The sequence below is a fragment of the Nicotiana sylvestris genome, chromosome 4, assembly GCF_000393655.2.
Source record: "Nicotiana sylvestris chromosome 4, ASM39365v2, whole genome shotgun sequence".
Classification (NCBI taxonomy): Eukaryota; Viridiplantae; Streptophyta; class Magnoliopsida; order Solanales; family Solanaceae; genus Nicotiana; species Nicotiana sylvestris.
The window spans coordinates 121,152,129-121,167,443 of NC_091060.1; the positions used below are offsets into that span (position 1 = coordinate 121,152,129).

Here is a 15,315-nt window from a genome sequence, read left to right on the forward strand (position 1 = left end):
GGTTGTAATGCAGGATTAAAGCTAGCTCTCAAATACAAAACATGACGAGTTGTCCTCAGATGCGACTCACAACTCGTTATCAACCAAGTAACAGGGACTTTCCAAATCAAAGAGCAGAGGCTACAATGGTACCAGGCAAAAATTCATAAACTGCTACCAGAATTCGATTAATGTCGACTCGACCAAATACCTCAAGCACAAAACATCGAGGCAGATGGCCTCGCCAAGTTAGCAGCGGCCACCAAAAACATTACAAGAGAAAACGTGGTCACCCTCCTTCACTCATCAATAGACCAACTTGAGGTACACTCTGTAAATTTGACTTAGGTCTGGCGCAACCGTATTATAACATATTTGTAGGAGGGAATACTCCTATCAGACAAAAAGGAAGCCAAAAAGGTTCAAATGCAGGCGGCCATGTACAACATCATAAACCATGTCCTATACAAAAGAAATTTTGGAGGCCCCTTAGCAAAATACCTAAGGCCGAACCAAACAAGACGTGTCCTCGAGGAAGTACACGAAGGTCACTGCAGAGCCCATACCGACCAAGCCCTCATCAGATGCCTCATTTGGGCGGGTTACTATTAGCCCATAATGAAGAAGGAAGCCGCTGACTACGTTAAGAAATGCGAGCTCCTATGATACACCAAGCAGAAGAGCATCTGATGTTCTAAACGTCAATACCACACAAGAGGGGGGGGGGATGATTTGTGTGGTACCCAATTTTTGCCCTAGAAGAACCTGGTTCTTTTAGGTGTTCTAACTACTACTGTTGTGGAATAAAAAGTACATAAAATAAAGAACACAAAGATTTTTACGTGGAAAACACCTGGCTCAAAAGGTGAAAAAACCACGACCTACTACTCAGTAGGATTTTCCCAAACTTCCACTAAAATCATTGAGACAAAACAACATTTACAAAAACTCTTTGTAAACCTAAGGATTAACTCTAATCATTTGTCACACACAACCTCAACTGTTGCGACAACTTCAAGTTAGCTTATAACTTGAACACTCAAAGTACCTAATACAATTGCTTCTATGAAAACTAAAAGGTACAACTTTAAACCACCTTCTACAATTGAACTAGAATAAGAAATAACACAATGGAACAGGTTCTTCTATCTCGTTCAAGTAGGTTCAGGAGTGCACACTCAAATCTTACATAAATTGCTTGCAAAATCGCCTTGCTCTTTTGCTTTCAATTTAGTTTAACTTTTGTGTTTGTGCAATGCCTGTAAAAGAGAACATCATTTAATAGGTTAGAAATCAGAGTTTGATTGGAACTCAATTTTTGATCTTCTATCGTAGTTGAGTCCTTGAAGATATCAAACTCTAACACTCTCTTTATCCGGATTGTGTTCTCTTCATATAAGGAGACTTTCTCCCCTTATCCAATATGCAAAATTTTCGATCAAATCAGGAGATATTGCTGCTAAATCAGTAGGACTTATCTCCTTCACGTGCATCTCACATGTGTAGGTTGATCATGACAGTGCTTCACAAGATGGACCTGGTCCATGACTAAGTTCATTTGTCATTCTTCAAAAATTCACCTATTCTTGGGCCAACAAATTCCCCCTTTTTGATGATGACAAACTCTGTGCTTTTTACTGATCAAAAAACCTATAAGAACTCAGCTTAACCATCAATACTAAACTTAGAAAATTTTCTTTTCATCAAGGACCAGGTTAATTAGATTATAAATATAACATATTTCAGAATAATATGTAAAGCACAATATCTCTTCCCCCTTTTGGCATCATTGAAAAGTTGCATACGCAGTGTGAATTCCAGATTTTAATAAGTACTCATGGCCACTGGGACAACTGCAAGTGCAATCATGGTGCAATCATCAGTAATCAAACAAACATATTTAAACTATCAAGGTCAGAATAATCATTAAACAAGAGAAAAGAACAGTTGTCATTGAGAGAGATATGTTGCCACTAACAATCCACAAAAAGAAAGAAAAACATCCAAACCATGAGTAAAAAAAATAGAAAAATCCCTAATCTGGGTCACTGGGGGTACTAGAACTAGTTCAGGAGACAGAAACTAGGAGTTCTAAGGCTTGGAGGAACTAGAGGGTTGAGTTTGGAGAAGATTCAGCATGTTCTGAAGAATTCCATCATTCTTCTCCTTTTTTTTGCAAGCTCAATTCTGAGACCATCCCTCCCAGCTTCCACTTCAATCACACGAGCCTTGAGCCTAGAAATTTCAGCATCCTTAGCTGCACATTCCTGAACCAAAGTCCTAACCTTTCTTTTAATGGGTGTCCTCAAGGATGAAACAGGTTAAACTGGGATGGCATTGACTGGATAGTCACAAGAAAGAAGAGTTTTGATGCCAAAGTATTCTTTGCTCGAGGCCATTTCCCATTTCTTCAGAGGAACATTGAGCTTGTCCAGAACTATGGTTAGTATGAAGCCATATGGGGTAGCATGAGCCTTGGAACCATTTATGACCCTCTCTAGCAGTTTGACTATGAGGGCAGGCCAGTTGATTTGCTTTCCTCTCTCCAGGTATTCCATAAGAACCAGATCCATGTAGTTGGTAGTGTGCCTTCTCTCTTGTCTTGGCAATAAGCACTTGTTGACAAACTCAAACACCACCTTGTGCTGAGGCCTTATCTCACTTTTCTGCACAGCTATGGCTTCATTCATATTCTTTGAATCACAGAACCTTTTGGTGATTTCAAGGGCAGTGGGGAGGGAGTCCAGGCATGGCCACCTTTTCCTAGTATAGTCATCAAACCCTTCAGAGGGTATGTCCAGAATCTCTCCCAGTTTTATAGCATCAAACTGCACTTGAACTCCCTTCACCTGGCTACTGACAACTCCATCCTTAACAGCAACATTTGTCATAAATTCAATCAACTCATTTCTAGCTAGCCTACCTTCCATCTGAAGGACATGTCCTTCCATCCCTGAGCAGCCAAAGATTCTAACAATCTTATCATCCCTGGTTCCACCAGGTCTTTCAACAATCTACCTTTTAAGATTTTTTTTTCTGCCAAAAATGGCAAGCTTATCCTATTCCTTCTCAGATTCATCATCATCATCTTCTTCTTCTCCACTACAATCATCATCATCAGGAACTTTGATTTGTTTAGCTTTCACTACAGATCTTGTCCTCTTGGCTAGTGTGGGTTCAGAAGCTACAGATATAGAGGAGGACTTCTTGGAGGAAGTCTTGGGTTTCTTAGGCTTGGGTGTAGGAACCTCCACTGTTGTACCCCTCTCTTGATAGACCAATTCCATCTCTTCTTCCTCAACAACCTCTGAGGATTCTGCAACCTTTCCCTTTCCCTTATCCTTTTCCTTTTCTCACTTTCTTCTAAAGCCTTTCGTAGATCAGCTTCACTCTGTTTTACCCTACTTCTTGTGGCTCTACCCCTTGGCACTGAAGAGGCAGTAGGTGTTAGGGATGAGACTTTTCTTTTCTTGGATGGCTTGGGAACATTTGGGGCTTTTGGTGTAGTAGCTTTGCGTTTCTTTGGGTCATAACTTTCCCCAACCTTTTTCAGTAGGTCAACCAAGGTTTCTTCAGTAGATGAAACAGGTTCATCTATTTGTTTGCTTAGATGAACCAACCCCTCAGCTGCTTCCCCAGAACCACTTCCCCCTGACTTCATGCCACTTTCATCTAACCTATCTTGTGCAACCCCACATATAGCAAGAACTGCTCCCTTCCCTTTTTCCCTCTCTTCACCACATGCAGCCTATCTCTCTTTTTCCTTTTCAGACTTCTTTTTACCTCCACTCCTACTCATCTCAGGCAACTCAACATCCCTAATGGGTCCAATCAGAATAAACCTAGTTTCTAAGTTTTCAACCATAGAAGAACTTACCTCAGAAGGAGATTCTTGAGTCTTTTCAGAGTCAGAAGACCCATGTCCATCTCCCTCAGTCGCGGATTGAAAAGATTCAGACTCAGAGCTAGAATCAGACTTTGGAGATGGGATTTCTTTCACTTGGCTAGCTTTCAACCTTTCATTTAAAACCTTCCTCAGAGCCCCAGATGCTACAATTTTTCGAGCAAGCATTTTCTGCCTTCGAAACCTAGGTTTTGGAGATACATTGGGTGGAGTACATGAGGATGAATTTGAGGGAGATGGTGGTGGAGGAGTGCCAGGATGATCTTGTGGGTTAGACATGATTCTTCGTTTCTTGAGAGAATTTGGGAATTTTGGAGAAGAGGGCAATAAGAATTGAAGAGGAATTTTTGATGGTTTTAGAATTTTGAAGAAGACTGGAAATGTGGTGTGTATTTAAAGAGAATTAGACATTAAATAAGTAACGATAGATTTTTCAGGGGTCAAATAGAAGTCTAATCAAACTGAAATTCCAGAATTTTAATGATAGATTTGGCTTCCCTAGATATTAGGCAAAAATCACGGTTTAGAGTTCTAGATGGACGGAACTGGTTCAATGCTCAACGGATAGAATTTTATAGGAATTTGACAAGTATAGGACTTCTACTCATGATTGAATTATTAATCTTTCTAATTGTGCAGAGTATAGAAAACATACTTGAGCTTTCATATGAACCCATATTGATGAACCAGGCTCGTCATATAGAACTCTCTTGAACATGCTTCAAATGCCATAATAGAGAAAATGTTGTAAGAGATCAGTGAGTCATATATACACATGTCACAGAAGTATACTAATTAAAGTATGAAACTGAGTAAGAATCAATCTAGATATTTACACAAGGTTAGAATTCCTAGCCAATTTTTTTTTTCATTTTTTTTTACATTCTGAGTTGGATCTATTAGGTGATCTTAATCATCCCTAATTCCAACCTATTCCTCTCAAAGTTTTCTCTACTCAGTGCTTTAGTGAAGATGTCATCAATTTGCTTATCAGTAGCATAGAATTCTATGGAGATCAAACCTTTCTCATAGTTGTCTCTTAAGAAATGGTGCCTAACATCTATGTGCTTAGTCCTCTTATGATGAACACAGTTCTTTGTCATACTTATAGCACTAGTGTTATCACAGAATATAGGAATGCAACCAACTTCAATGCCAAAGTCTACTAGGTGCTGTTTGATCCATAGCAATTGAGCACAACAAGAGGCAACAATAACATACTCAGCTTCAGCAGTAGATAAGACCACCGAATTTTGCTTTTTAGTAGCCCATAAACTAGACATGAACCAAGGAAGTGTGTCATACCTGAGGTGCTCTTCCTATCCACTAGGAAACCTGCATGATAAGCATCAACATATCCTACTAGATTGAAATTACTACCTTTGGGGTACCAAAGACACAGATCAGTGGTGCCTTTCAGATATCTTAGTATCCTCTTGACAGTAGTCAAGTGAGACTCTTTTGGATTTTCCTGAAAACGAACACAAAGCCCTACACTGAAAACCATGTCAGGTCTGCTGGCAGTGAGATACAAGAGTGAACCAATCATACCCCTATACAACTTTTGATCAACTGATGAACCAGGTTCATCAATGTCTAATTTAGTGGCAGTTGCAATGGGTGTGTCTATTTCTTTTGATTCTTCCATTTTAAACTTTTTGATAAGCTCTTTTGCATACTTCTGCAGATGGATCATGGTTCCATTAGGACTTTGTTTGATCTGCAAGCCTAAGAAGAAGTTAAGCTCACCCATCATACTCATTTCAAACTCACTCCCCATTAATTTTGCAAAGTCCTTACTTAGCTTATCAGTGGTGGCCCCAAAGATTATGTCATAAACATATATTTGTACCACAAGGAGATCCTTACCTTTTTCCCTTAAGAATAAGGTACTATTAATTTTACCTCTTTTGTAACCATGCTCCAGTAGGAATTTGGACAGTCGTTCATACCATGCTCATGGGGCCTACTTGAGTCCATAGAGAGCCTTGTCTAACTTGTACATATGCTCAAGACATTCTTTGCTCTCAAACCCTGGAGGTTATTTTACAAACACTTCTTCTTTCAGGTAGCTATTCAGGAAGACACTTTTGACATCCATTTGATGAAGAGTGAATTCCATGTGTGCTGCAAAGGCTATGAGGAGTCTGATTGCCTCTAGTCTTGTAACTGGAGCAAAAGTCTCATCATAATCTATGCCTTCCTCTTGACTGTAACCTTGGACCACTAGTCTTGCCTTGTTTCTTGTAACTGTTCCATCTTCATCAAGTTTGTTTCTGAAGACCCATTTTGTACCAATAACTGATCTACCCTTGGGTCTTGGAACTAGATGCCAAACTTGACTTCTCTCAAACTGATTAAGTTCGTCTTGCATTGCATTCACCCAATCTGCATCCTGCAAAGCCTCAACAACATTTTTAGGTTCAATAAGAGATAAAAAGGCATAAAAACACACAGATTCTTTAATTGTGATCTGGTTTTGACTCTAGATGTTAGATCAGTGATAATGTTCTCAATATGATGAGAACTTTGATACTTGTGAGGTTTTACAACAAACTGGTTTATGCTAGATGTTTCTCCCATGTTCTGTTGCTGAGGAACATGGTCATGAACAGGGTCATGAACAGGTTCTTTTAGGGGATTTATTTAAATTCCTCTTTGATCAGTTCCCCCTGTCAGGTTGCCCTAGATGGAAGAACCTGCTCCATCACCTGTTCCTTCTTTTGGTGCCATTTTGACTTGTGCTGAGGCTTCAGTCAAATCCTTTACCAATCCAATGACTTCATCTTCATGTTCCTGTCTCTCAAAAAGAATGTTAGTTTCATCAAATACTACATGTACACTTTCTTCTATACACAAAGTTCTTTTATTGAACACTTTATATGCTTTTCTATGTGAAGAATATCTCAAGAATACCCCCTTATCACTTCTGGGATCAAACTTACCTAGGGAGTCTTTTCCATTATTGTGCACAAAGCACTTGCATCCGAATGCCCTAAGATAAGATATATTTGGTTTTCTCCCTTTAAGTAACTCATAGGGAGTCTTCTCTACAAGAGGTCTAGTCATGCATCTATTGATAATGTAACATGCAGTGTCTACAGCCTCTGCCTAGAAGCTATGGGGTAGTTTACTAGAAAGAAGCATAGTCCTAGCCATGTCTTCAAGAGTCCTGTTCTTTCTTTCAACTACTCCATTTTGTTGAGGGGTCCTAGGGGCAGAGAAGTTATGAACTATACCATTTTCATTACAAAATTCAGCAAACTTAGTATTTTCAAATTCAGTTCCATGATCAGACCTAGTTGATGCAAGTTGATTTCCTAATTGTTTCTAAGTTTTTCTAACAAAGGCAGTGAACATGTCAAATGCTTCATCTTTAAATGTTAGAAATAGTACCCAGGTAAATCTAGAATAATCATCAACAAGTACTTTTACATATTTCTTTCCTCCTCTGCTCATCCATATGGACCAGTTCCAACGACTTGGTTGTACTTACCATTCTCTTGCTTTTGAAAGATGATCTTACCTGCTTCCCCCTTGCACAGGCCTCACAAACTTTGTCTTCTTTGAACTTGATGTTGGGTAACCCTATCACCAAGTCCTTAGAAACCAATTTGTTTAGCTGATTCAGACTGGCATGACCGAGTCTTTTGTACCACAGGAGGGGATCATTATCCAGCACACTTAGGCAGGTTAGTTCATTTCCTGAGAGAGTAGACAAATTTACAATGTAAATATTGTTAACTCTTTTTCCCTGCAAAACAATCTTGTCAGTGGTAAGGTTAATTACAAAGCATTTAGTAAAGGTGAATGCTACAAGGTTACCTCTATCACATAGTTGTGACACACTGATCAGGCTGTATTTCAAGCCATCTATCAAGTAGACATTCTCAATTGAGTGAGAGTCTATCTTACCTACCTTTCCAACACCAATGATCTCACCTTTCTTCCCATTTCCAAAGGAGACATTGCCTCCTCTAAGTCCTCAAGTGAAAGGAATTGGTTCTTGCTTCCAGTCATATGTTTTGAGCAGCCACTATCCATGTACCATATTTGACTTCTTCTCTTCACTTGGACCTGCAAAAAGAAATCAGGGGTTAGTCATAGGAACCCAAACTAGTTTGGGTCCCTTTCTATGGGCAAAGGGATAAATCAGATACCTTCTAGCCCACCCAGGCAGCCTATTTTTTTCTTGAACAAAAGTTTTGTTCTTTTGACTGGCCTTTTCTTTTGCATTACATTCATTTTTGTAATGGCCAGTCTTGCCACAGTGTGTGCAAATTTTGTTCTCAAGAAGAGTGAGGTATTTGCTTTTAGGATCCCACTTAGGTGCTTGAGTCCCATAACCAAGTCTTCTTTTGTTGCTACTGTGATGTTCTTGTATCCAGGAGAGTGCATCAGAAGCCTTGCTCTATTTGCAAGTTCTGTCTAGTTCATGTTTTACCTTCCCTAGATCTTATTTTAATACTCTTATCTGCTCATCTTTCCTGTACAGCTCATCCTTCATTTTTCCTAAGTTTTCTTCTAGGGTGAGATGTGTGTGATCAACTTTCTTCTTTCCTATTCCTAGTTTTAGTAAGTCTAGTAGTAGCTCAGACAACCTTTCTTTAGACAGGAATTTAATCTTGTCTTTGAGATGAAGAATACTTACCTCTTGTTCATCATCTGATTCTCCGATGGCCATAAGTGCTTGTTCATCTCCAACTTCATCTTCTGAGTCCTCATCTGATGTTTCTCCCCAGGCAGCAACCATAACCTTTGTTGATCCTTTGTTCCTTTTTGCTTAAACATGTTCCTTCTTCTTGTTCCTTTGTTCAACCCTTTCCTTCTTCCACTTAATTTCCCATTGAGGGAAATTCTTGATCATGTGATCAGTCTTACCACACTTGTAGCAACCCTCATTGGTATGTTTCTCAGGAGCCCTTGGTTTGTTGAAGGTTGTACCTCTTGAAGAACTCTTTCCTCTCATCAGGTACTTTTTAAAATCTCTTGTGATCATAGCCATTTCATCATCCTCCAGATCTGAACCTTCAGCAATTCTGAGAGCCAAACTTCTTTCCTTCTTTGGTGCATCCATTTTCATGATTTGCCTTCTCAGTTCATAGGCAGTAAGGTTTCCAATTAGTTCATCCAGCTTGAGGGAGCAATGTTCTTTGATTCCTGAATAGCAGTAATTTTGCTTTCCCAAGAGACTGGCATAACCCTTGTCAAAATCTTCTCAACTTTTTCTTCTTCAAGAATAATTCTTCCAAGAGGCTTAAGTTCATTTGCCAGTGTGGTGAACCTTGTATACATCTCTTGGATGGTTTCTCCTTCCTTCATGGTGAAATTCTCATACTGAGAATACAACAGTGTTCCTCTGGACCTCTTCACTTGAGATGTTCCTTCATGAGCCACTTGCAAAGTGTCCCAGATTTTCTTAGCAGTGGTATAACTTTGAATTCTACTGTACTCATCTGGACCTAGTCCACACACAAGCCATTTCTTGGCCTTGGCATTCTTCTCCTACTTCTTCAGGTCTTCAGTAGTGCAGTCAGCTCTCGTCTTTGGCACATCCACTCCTTCAACATTCTTCTTAGTAGTTGCTAGAGGACCATCAGTGACTATGTCCCAGAGTTCATAGTCTTCTCCTATAATGTGATCCCTCATCCTGTTCTTCCACCAAGAATAGTATTGACCATTGAAAAGTGGAGGTCTAGCAGTGGATTGCCCTTCCCAGTTCCCAGGTGGTGCACTCATGTTGATCTTTTCCTAAGGTATTAGCCTCTTCAAGGATAACCCGCTCTGATACCAATTGATGTTCTAAACGTCAATACAACACAAGAGGGGGGGGGGTGATTTGTGTGGTACCCAATTTTTGCTCTAGAAGAACCTGGTTCTTCTAGGTGTTCTAACTACTACTGTTTGCGGAATAAAAAGTACATAAAATAAAGAACACAAAGATTTTTACGTGGAAAACACCTGGCTCAAAAGGTGAAAAAATCACGACGTACTACTCAGTAAGATTTTCCCAAACTTCCACTAAAATCACTGAGCCAAAACAGCATTTACAAAAACTCTTTGTAAACCTAAGGTTTAACTCTAATCCCTTGTAGCACACAGCCTCAACTATTGCGACAACTTCAAGTTAGCTTATAACTTGAACACTCAAAGTACCTAATACAATTGCTTCTATGAAAGCTAAAAGGTACAACTTTAAACCACCTACTACAATTGAACTAGAATAAGAAATAACACAATTGAACTGGTTCTTCTATCTCGTTCAAGTAGCTTCAGGAGTGCACACTCAAATCTCACATAAATTGCTTGCAAAATCGCCTTGCTCTTTTGCTTTCAATTTAGTTTAACTTCTGCGTTTGTGCAATGCCTGTAAAAGAGAACAATCACTGTCATTTAATAGGTTAGAAATCAGAGTTTGATTGGGAATCAATATCTGATTTTCTATCGTAGTTGAGTTCTTGAAGATATCAAACTCTAACACTCTCTTTATCCGGATTGTGTTCTCTTCATATAAGGAGACTTTCTCCCCTTATCTAATATGCAACCTTTTCGATCATATCAGGAGATATTGCTGCTTGATCAGTAAGACTTATATCCTTCACGTGCATCTCACATGTGTAGGTTGATCATGACAGTGCTTCACAAGATGGACCTGGTCCATGACTAAGTTCATTTGTCATTCTTCAAAAATTCACCTGTTCTTGGGCCAACAACATCTCCACTCAGTTACCTCGCCATGGCCGTTCATCAACTTTCGTAGAAATTCAAACAATTAGGTAATAAACTTCAGTAATGGTATTCCATTTTCATTTTAAATTAAGGCGACGTATCATTTTTATCAAAACTTGAAAAAGAAAAGAACATTTTTCTTTCCCATTACTGCTAATATTACCTTTTAATCAGTTTTCATCTTGCTCGTGGTTTAAAATAATCCATCTATAAGAATTGGAAATGTATCTAGTATTGATTTGCAACATTAAATTTCAAGCTTTGTATTTCCCAACCTCAAAGCTGTAGGCTTTTGCTTTGAAAATTCAGAACAGCCGAAAAGCTTTTGCGCCTTTGCAATCTCATTTTTCTATTGGCTTCAAGTTGAAATTTTAGAGCAACGTTAGTCCCTTTGATACACGACTTGAAATTTTGGACTTAATTCAATAGTATTATAACCCTGCTTTCATTTCTTTGTATAAAGGAAAAATTCTTGTATTACTCCTCTATCTTGACTTTTACGCGACCTAGTTTGATAACAAAATTGAAATACTATGACAAGTCTAAAACTAGTACAGTTAATCTAAATTTTATCAGTGATAATGTGGTGAACCTAACGGCAATAATTCATGGAAAATATTTACACACGCCCAAAGTTAACACCAAATCACTTGCATACCTTGATTAAGTGATAAATTGAAGTAAAAACTGAATATACACTAATTAGCCATAGTTAAAGATTTATGACTGCATGAGTAGTTTATCAAAAACTCAATATAAAACAACATTTCTCATATCCTGAGAGAGAACTACTAGCAGCCAAGTTACACAAAGCTCACTCCTGGAAGATAATCAGGAAATTGGTAGAAGATCTTGGGCAACCTAACAATTTCTCAGCCAATCGAAATAAATACCGGGATACACAGTTCATTGAACACCTATTGCACTTTCTTCTTTTTGATATGAGAACGAACTTTTCCAAAACCGTTGCTCTCTTCAATAGAAATTCTGAAAGTTTAAACAGCTTGTCAAAGCCCCACTTGAAATGATCTTTCAAACACACCCCGGAGGAGATGACAATCTTAACTTTCTTGAGATTGGGAAACACGAAGCTGGAAATCCGACTCTGCAAATCAATATTATCTCCTCTAGCCAGATATTTTAACTCATACTTGCAGCGGGGTTCATCTGACTGAAGACACATGATATAATCCGTACCAAATGCAGGTCAGCCTAATGAAACTGCACAATTGTGACAAGAAATGATTTCACAATATAAGTGTCTATTAGGGAAATTTTTTAGAACCAACAAATCTTAATGGTACTTGGAAAATGATTACGATGGCTTTCCTAACATAAAGATTCATGGCGTGCAGTAAAGAGGTGATAGCACAAGAATCAGTTTCCTTTTGGAGTTCGTTTGCCCCAATGAAAGCAACACCACCAACAATAATAATGTGAAGCTTTTTAATGACATCAGCAAAGCTTCTTACTGAAAATTGAGGATATATTTGCATTAACCTTCAGCAACCTCTCGGCAGAAGAGAGGAAGGGGGGGGGGGGGGGGATTGTTAAAACGTCATAAGATGAATAGATGTGAAAAGAAGAGAAAAAGTTCCAAGAAGTTACATCAGCAGCATCCATGCCTATGTTGAGTGTCTCCACATAAGGCGAGGCTCGCAAAAAGCCAGCTACTCCATACAAGTTAAACTTTTTCGTATGCAACTCTAGGGCCAGATGTTTGCATTCTGTTTCTGGAATTAGCACCCCTTTGAACTGGAACATGCACAAGACCTGGTGCAGTAATCCCAACCAAACTAGTAAAGAATGAATAAAAGCAATAACAACAAAAAAGAATGCATTCCACAGTCCACATCAGAGTGAATCGAACCATCTAACACTCTAAGCAACATCAATGTACTAAAATCCTGGTTTGTACAAAACAATCAGAGAAAATAAAGACTTTTGAGTTAAAAACAAACCTCTGTGAACCAAGTTCCGATTGTTAGCTCCGTTGCACAACTCACCTTTTGAAGATTATCTTGTACGAGGGTCCTAAGAAGTTGAGGATAATCACGGCAACTGTCTTCCTATTTATTAAAATCTTCATAAATTTCAAACCGGATGTCTTTGATACACTTAAGGTTGAAAGTGAGGCAGGCATTAACCAAGGAGGACACATCTACTAGCCTGCACTTGAGATCATAAAGATCTCCGGAAATCTCCAAATGCTGAAGATACGGAGCAATAATTTCCAAGGAATGATCACTTCTATTATTAGCCATCCAATAACCTTTCAAATTCAGTCTCTTTAATTTTAAGGAATTAATTTCTAGGCGACTAAAACCCGCAACCAAAGATAATTCTAAAGTTTCCAAAGCAGGACAGCCAGACAGTAAGTTCACACAATGATCCTCAGATAACAGAAAAAACTCCAACTTAACGCTCTTTAAAGACTTCCACGCTAAGATCGCATCACGACTAAAGCAACAAAATATAAAATCTAAAGTTATCAACGACGAATATGTACCGACAGATTCAGGCCAAGTGCAAGTGCTATCATCATCTGACCAGAATACAACATTTTCTACTTTTTTCTCAACAACAAAACTAAGAGATCGACTGATTTGCGACAGGTGTTCATCCAGGATACTACTATCCAACCAGTTTACATACCTTTCACTGCAGTCGAGCTCCAATGTTTTTATTTTGGGAGAAAGGGAATGGGCAAAAGATACCAGGTTTTCTGCTTTAAGGGGAAATTTTCTGAAACTAGTGGTATGATGTAACTTTTTTGTCACATGGTTTTTACACAAAATAAAACTTTCTCTGGTAGTAACTCTTTTTCATAAATACTAACATTTTTGGAATTATCCGAGAGAAATGAAATATTCCGACCGTTCCCTTTTAGTTATCTACTGCTAACCTTGCACACCTTTAAAAAATAATAAATAAAGTATATAATTTATCATGATATTCATATTAATTGATGCATATTTTTATAAATTTGAGAAAATAATTTTAAATGAGTAATTAAAACAATGAGTATAACAGGAAAAAAAAATTATCTTCTCTTGATATGCTAAAAGTGACAAGTAAAATTGAAAATCTTTTTTTAGAATATTGGACAAGTAAAATAAACTGGGGAAGTACAAAGGGCATGTTCGGATTGACTTACTAAAAGTAGCTTTTCAGCAGAAATTGTTTTTAAGCAAAAAAGTAATAAGTTGGGGTTTCCCAGCTTATTGCTTTTGACTTGTTTTAAACAGTTTTTAATTTTGCTAAACAATAAAAAAGCTAAAAAAAGTTTAAAAGCTGATTTGACTAGCTTAAAAGCCAATTCAAATACCCTCGAAATAAGGTTTTAATTTTTATCTACTTAAAAATTATTACTATTTACTATACATTATTATGAGGTTATTTAAGAGACAAAAGTAGGTAAGTTAGCAACATAAAAAAGAGAGCACTAATAGTAAATAATATACTAAAATTAGTTAAATGTAAAAGCAATTAAGTATAGTGGTAGAAAACTAAAGGATAAGGTGTTAAATAAGTTGAACGTCAAGATAAATTGTTTAAATAAACAATACTCACTTTGATCCACAATAAGTGATTAATTTATTTTTTTATTTTGGTTCAAAAGAAGTGTTCATTTATATAATCAAGAAAAAATTCAATTTGTTTTTCTAAATTTACCCTTATGTACGTATTCCTAAAAATTCTTTTACTCCTCACATTAAATTATACTGCAATATTTTGATTAAGGATAATTAGTCACACTAACTATTTTTGTCTAAAATTTAATATTTTCTTAATGGATATGTCCAAAGCAAATTGACCACTTATTATTGGTATATTATTTGACCAAAAGCATTTAATGAACAGAACTTCTTAATCAATGTCACAACTATGAGTGGTCCGTCTTGTTGAACGGAAATACTGTAACATGAAAAGAGAAAACAATTTTCAATAAGCAAGAGAAGCAAAATTTAGTCTTTCTTTACAAAGAAAAAGTTTTTCTTTCTTTGTATTGGGCCACAAAATGTGTATAACTAACCTGCTTTATACAGGACAATTAGGGGTCTTTTGGTATCAAATTATGTAGAGTCAGTTTCACATTATAAATACTCGGGTCTCTGTATTCATATAAAATAGTTGGCTATTAGTATTTAGTTAAATGCGTATTTTGAGTGCATCATACCATGCACCATTATATTTAACACCAAAGGAAGTGTGACACCAGTAATCATCCATTCATTAAATTGAAAGTACAAGAAGGGGTGAATTGTTTATTTTTAAACTTAATCGCTGTTAGTTGACTAGTTTTTTAATTAGTCGACTAGATGTAATAAACTAACAGTAGTAACAACAGGATATAAGATGCTAAAATTAAATGCAGGAATTAAAGACACAAGAATTTTTATACTGGTTCGGATTCAATGTGAATCCTAGTCCAGTCCCCTTGAGTTGCAAGGGAGTTCTCTTTAGTGAATGAGTTTCTTCGAGTACAAGGAGAATGATGTGATTGCTCAGTTCCTATATCACTCGTCTCTTTGATACAATGCCTCACCAGTGTTGTTCTCTCTTTCTTCTCTAACTTGTTACACAACAGGTCTTAGAGAGCTACAATGTTTGTTTGCAGTAGAACATAGAGAGGGTGTTTGGTTCGATCAAAGTATATTTTGTTAAGGTGTGATTATATGTTTAAATACTTTGAGATTTAG

The 15,315-nt window shown here is 37.4% G+C and overlaps 1 long non-coding RNA gene across 2 annotated transcripts; it reads right to left on the reverse strand.

Annotated features, from left to right (window-relative positions):
* Positions 1–11,325: 11,325 nt before the first annotated feature.
* On the reverse strand, positions 11,326–13,311 carry LOC104241559 (uncharacterized). 2 transcript variants are annotated; one of them, XR_011406612.1, is made up of 3 exons: positions 12,574–13,311; positions 12,221–12,385; positions 11,326–11,783 (listed from the first exon to the last, which is right to left on the reverse strand). It is a non-coding gene; the product is annotated as an uncharacterized lncRNA (long non-coding RNA). The 2 variants fall into 2 exon arrangements; XR_011406611.1 differs by having other exon boundaries at positions 11,326–11,833.
* Between the last annotated feature and the right edge of the window lie 2,004 nt (positions 13,312–15,315).